The following is a 6,000-nucleotide window of genomic DNA, read 5'->3' on the forward strand; positions in this document are numbered from 1 at the left end:
CCTGGGTCACCTCCGCTCTGCAGTGGGAACCTACCTGGACCCGCTGCAGTTCGCCTACCGACACGGCATAGGAGTAGACGACGCTGTCATCTTCCTCCTACATCGAGCCCTTTCCCACCTAGAGAAGCCCGGCAGCAATGTGAGGATCATGTTCTTTGACTTCTCCAGGGCCTTCAACACCATCCAGCCGATGCTTCTGAAACACAAACTGGAGGAGGCTGGTGTGGACCTTCATCTGACGGAGTGGATTATGGACTTTCTCACAAACAGGCCTCAGTTTGTGAGAGCCAGGGACTGTGTGTCTGACACTCTGACCTGCAGTGTGGGGGCCCCACAGGGGACTGTACTGGCCCCCTTCCTTTTCACCCTCTACACGTCAGACTTCAGACACAACACGGACAGCTGTGTTCTGCAGAAGTTCTCTGATGACTCTGCGATCGTCGAGCTGATCACCGATGATGACGATGCAGAGTACAGAGGACTCACTCAGAACTTTGTGGACTGGTGCCAGCGGAACCACCTCCTGATCAATGTAGGGAAAACGAAGGAGATGGTGGTGGATTTCCGCAGACAGCAGCCTGCTGTCATCCCACCGATGCACATCCAGGGAAGGGACATTGAGAGAGTGGACTCTTACAAGTACCTGGGAGTGCATCTGAACAATAAACTGGACTGGACTCATAACACGGATGCACTGTACAGGAAGGGTCAGAGCAGACTCTACCTGCTGAGGAGACTGCGGTCTTTTGGAGTGAAGGGGCCACTCCTGAAGACCTTCTATGACTCTGTGGTGGCATCAGCCATCCTGTACGGTGTGGTCTGCTGGGGCAGCAGCATCACAGCGAGGGACAGGAAGAGACTGGACAGGATCATCAGAAAGTCCAGCTCTGTCCTGGGCTGCACTCTGGACACGGTGCAGGAGGTGGGTGAGAGAAGGGTCCTGGCTAAACTGACATCCATCATGGACCAGGTCTCTCACCCACTGGAGGACTCACTGTCTGCTCTGGAGAGCAGCTTCAGTAGCAGACTGATCCACCCTCGCTGTGTGAAGGAGAGATATCGTAGATCCTTCCTACCTGCTGCTGTCAGACTGTACAATCAGAACTGTTGACCACATCCCACCACAGTCACTCACCCACTGCATCAGTGGTTTATATAGCAACCTGCTCTGCACAATATTTGTGTAAATCTGTGAACAATCATGTATATTGTTACCGGTACAAATCTTATACCTATTACTGTGCAATAACCCTGCAATGACCTCATACTCACTCTAACTGTACTGTACTGCTTTGTACTGTGCCAACACAAACTGTTCTGTACCTGTATTCTTGCTCATCTGTACTGCTGTTGTGAGAGGTAATTTCCCCACTATTAAAGGTTTTCTTATTCTTATTTCTTATTCTTTCTTTATAAAGGTAACACTCTGTAGTTTTCACCACAGCGCTCAGATTTACAGTACTAAATGGTAAGTAGGTATACACTGTAGAACACAAAGAAATAATCTACAGCATCTTCAGACAAAGCAGTTCTTTTATTTTCTTGATGACATTATATACATATAAATATATATATATATATATATATATATATACACACACACAGTATTTATGACAACCACTTGTCTTGACCGTCTTCTGTTTACAGATGGAGGCCAACACCACTGGTTATGTGAAGAGTCTCCCAAACCCAGCAGCACAGAGAAAGCAGTGATAAAGACACTTCCTCTATGTGATTAGGACTGGGAGGCTCCCCTCTGTCTGGACCAGAGGCTGGAGAGAGCGAAGAGCTGCAGGATGCTAGAAGAAACATCATAAACAGATGTGTTGTTAACATACAAGTCTGCATTGTGATGTTAAGCTTACCACAACTTTACTACTCAGGTAAATTACTTATTGCATTGAGCCTCCATAGACACAGGTGACAACTTCTCTCCAGGTGGTCCTATGGTCTCTGTTGTCACAGTTCTCCAGCCTCCACAGCTGCACCTGTCGCAACCAAAATGAAAACATTGGCTTCAGGAGCACATGAAGTAAAGTACAGACTACGAATAAGCTAGGACGTGTCATTCTTACTGAACGTAATTGTGCAGCTGTGGTTCCTGCGATCGGTTTGACAGCTTAGGTCCGGGCTGCTTGGAATGCCGGCTCTTGGTCCAGATTGGTTGTCTCTGGTAAAGTGAAAGCATGAGAATACAGAGTGAGTAAATAGATCAGAGAAATACTTGAAGAACATTGTAGTTGAATTTACCGTTGCTCATCTCCTGGTTCCCTCGTCTCCTTCTCCTAATAAGCCTAAATGTGAAGAAAGATGATTAATTTTTAGGATCACTTTAAATTTCAATGTAATACAAACATATTTATTTCTACTCAACTACTCTCTTTAAAATCAATTGTTGGACTAATAAGACCACAATAGCAAATGACTGAATATAACAATTATTCTGCAAAAACAACAGATCAATCAATAATTTACATTCAGCAGGAGCTGATTCTGGTTTGCTGTTGGCCTCCAACCTCCTCTCCTCATTCAATTAAGCCTACATGTAATAAAAAACTCATTCATATTTAATCTCACATAAAATTTAACATAATAAATATAAATATATTTCTATTCAACTACTTCCTTTGAAACTGTCAACCAAACCAAATCTTGTACTCACCTTTGTCCACTGGAAAGACAGACGTAATGGTCAGTAGCCGTCAGTCACTGCTCCCTGTAGTGTGGAGCAGGATTTGGACTGCAGACAGCCATGTGTCTCCTCCATAACACCTGACACTGCAGTCATCTGCCACCGAGGAGCTTCAGTGGGAGACGACATGTGTCCCCAGTGCCACTGTGACTGAGCTGACCTTCTATCGCTGTGGAGGAAACATAATAGCTACCCCGCCAGACGCTAGGGCAACTTGCATGGGGGGGATCGACGGCCCTGCCAGGCGCTGAACTCAGCCTTCAGGGTGAAAGAAAAGTCCATCCAACCGCCATGCTAAAATATAAAAAACAGCAAAAACTGGCCCAGGTGCCAGACGCTACCTGGGACCTGAGAACCGCCCAGCCAGACGCAAAGGCTAGTTCTCAGGGTAAAAATTAACATTTAAACTTGTGTTCATCCAGGAAAGAATGAAAGGTCCCAGCGCCAGACGCTGCCGGGGACCTGAAAACTGCCCAGCCAGACGCAAAGGCTAGTTCTCAAAGTTGGAATGAACATTTAAACTTATGGTATAGAAATAAAACTACAAAAAAGGTGCCCTGGGGTCAAATCCAAGACTGGTTTCACTGTAGGAAACAGTGTCCCACAGTTGAGTCTTCCAAGAGCAGCCCCCTCCTCATCACTGTCTTCCTTACCTCTCCTGGAAGATGAGCTGCTGGATGAGCTCCTTCACTCTCTCCGTCACAGGAGAGGGTAAAGGGGACAAAGGAAGGGCATCAGAGCAACAAAGACAAGAGTAAGCAGAAGAGGGTGAGGAAGAAGAAGAAGGAGTAGGAGAGGGTGAAGGACAAAAAGGAAAGACAGCAGAACAACTAGGAACAGCAGAGGGTGAAGGAGAAAAGGGAAGGACAGCAGAGCAACAAGTACCAGAGTAAGCAGAGGAGGGCGAGGAAGAAGAAAAAGGAGAGGTGAGAGAGTGAGGAGGAGAGCACAGAGAAGCAGAGTGAGCAGAAGAGAGTGAGGAAGAAGAAGAAGAAGGAGTAGGAGAAGGGTAAGGAGAAAAGGGAAAGATGTCAGAGCACCAAGTACCAGAGGAAGCAGAAGAGAGTGAGAAAGAAGAAGAAGAAAAAGAAGGAGTAGGACAGGGTGAAGGAGAAAAAGCAAGAAACATCAAAGCAACAAGGAACAGGAGGGGTGAAGGGGAAACAGAAGGACCAGCAGACCAAAAAACAAGAGAGCGTGGAGGAGAAGGTGGATGGGGTGTGTATGAGTCACCCACCTGAGGAGTGGGTGAAGGATGGACGTGGACGCCGTTAGGCCCATCTGGACCACCTGGAAGTAAATAGAACAGAAAAACAGTCACACACTATACAACAGGAGACATGTGAAGCTGCAGAGCAAGCTGTGGGGTTGTCACTTAATTTATATTTAATTTACTAAACAGCCTCTCCTAGAAAGTCAAAAAAACACAAATGCTGCAGCTTCCTGTGAACGCTGGTCTGTTAATGCTGTAAGAAAAGCATAGCACTCTGTAAAAAGCTAAAGTGTTAATAGAGCCTATTTAAGCTACTTTTAACTTGGGCATCTTGTTGCCATGGTGCTCAAGAACTGGCGCAAAGGCGCCATCTTTTTTTTTAGCAAATGTTAAACGATAAATGGGGAAAACTGTACCCTCAAAACAAAATGGCAACGTTTCCACCTTTGTAAACATTCAACTGCTATTACACTTAGCAATTTGTATTATTTAACCTTCAATTCAGTGTTTAAATCGTTGATCGTCAGACTGTACACACTAGTTAAGATGCTAGGAGGAACCGCTTACCTTCGCCCACCGGCTGCTCCGGCTGGATCCTCCGGTTTCTCCAACGCTTGAAGCGTTTCCAGAGCTTCACAAGGCCCTGGGGCAAATGACGAGCCATTTCGCCTGCAAAGATCACAACACAGATGGTTTTGTTATCAGTGCCTCTTAGTCCACTCGTGAACTTGTGGAGTCAAAGCCTGAAGAGACTAACGTCAGCGGTTTCCATGGCATTTATGCACATGCACGGACGTGCGTGAAAACGCAGGAGAGACGCAGACGTTGGAGACAGCGAGGAAGTCCTTCACTACTGACACTACGGTTGCCAGGGGCAGCTAACTTTTCTGCTAGCCCCAACATACTGTGAAAAGTTGTTTTTTGTAAATAAAATAATTCCCCATGGTGTATTTTCTTCGTCTCATTATTTCCGCTTGATTCGCCGCTTCCAGTGTTGTATATTATTGTAAAGTCTTTATCTAATCATATCTCAGCAGGCTTGTGTTGCTAGGACCATTGAGGACTGCCTGAGGCGTTCAGAACCAACAAAAACAGGCTCCTGTGCGCTGTACACGAACGGACAGTTACGATAACCAATCAGATCTCGAGACTTCTTCTTCGTCTTTTTTCTTTAGGTATTTGGCACTTGGCAAACTGGGGTAGTGCATTACCGCCACCTTCTGAGTTGGAGTATGCATTATTATGGCAATTTCTGGGCATTTTCAGCTCAAACGCCTGGGAAACATACCTAAATTCAACGAAAGCTGTTCTTCAACCATTTGCAGTATATCTAAAGGCTTGGGCTCTTTATAAAGGTAACACTCGTAGTTGTCACCGACAGCTCAGATTTACAGTACTAAATGGTAAGGAGGTATACACTGAGAACACAAGAAATAATATACAGCATCTTCGACAAGCAGTGTCTTTTATTTCTGATGACAGTTATATAGATATAGATACACAACACAGTATTAGGAAACCATTGTCTTGGACCGTATTTCTGTTTACAGAGGAGGCAACCCACTGGTTTTGTGAAGAGTCTCCCAAAACCCAGCAAGCCACAGAGAAAGCAGTGATTTAAACGACACTTTCTAGGTGATTAGGAACTGGGGAGGCTCACCCTCCTTGCTGGACAGAGGCTGGAGAGAGCGAAAGAGCGCAGGATGCTTAGAAGAAACATCATAAACAGGATGTGTGTAACATACCAGTCTGCACTGTGATGTTAAGCTTACCACAACTTTAACTCGGTAAATTATCTATGGCATTGAGCCTCCATAAGACACAGTGACAACTTCTCCAAGGTGGTACCTGATGGTCTCTGTGTCACAGTCTCCAGCCTCCACAGCTTGCACTGTCCAACCAAAATGAAAACATTGGCTCGCGGACATGAAGTAAAGTACAGACTACGAATCAAGCTCAGGAGTTTCATCTTATGAACGTAATGTGCAGCTGGGTTCTGCCGATCGGTTTGACAGTTAGTCGGCGGCTGCTTGGAAATGACGGCTTTGGTTCAGATTGGTTGTATTCTGGAAAGTGAAAGCACGGAATAAGAGTG

The 6,000-nt window shown here is 45.7% G+C and overlaps 1 long non-coding RNA gene across 1 annotated transcript; it reads right to left on the reverse strand.

The window, feature by feature from the left end:
* Nucleotides 1-2,515: 2,515 nt before the first annotated feature.
* Nucleotides 2,516-4,959, reverse strand: LOC114859196 (uncharacterized). The gene is made up of 4 exons (XR_003786480.3): nucleotides 4,663-4,959; nucleotides 4,473-4,574; nucleotides 2,663-3,982; nucleotides 2,516-2,539 (listed from the first exon to the last, which is right to left on the reverse strand). It is a non-coding gene; the product is annotated as an uncharacterized LOC114859196 (long non-coding RNA).
* Between the last annotated feature and the right edge of the window lie 1,041 nt (nucleotides 4,960-6,000).

Source organism: Betta splendens, chromosome 7 (genome assembly GCF_900634795.4).
Source record: "Betta splendens chromosome 7, fBetSpl5.4, whole genome shotgun sequence".
Lineage (NCBI taxonomy): Eukaryota > Metazoa > Chordata > Actinopteri > Anabantiformes > Osphronemidae > Betta > Betta splendens.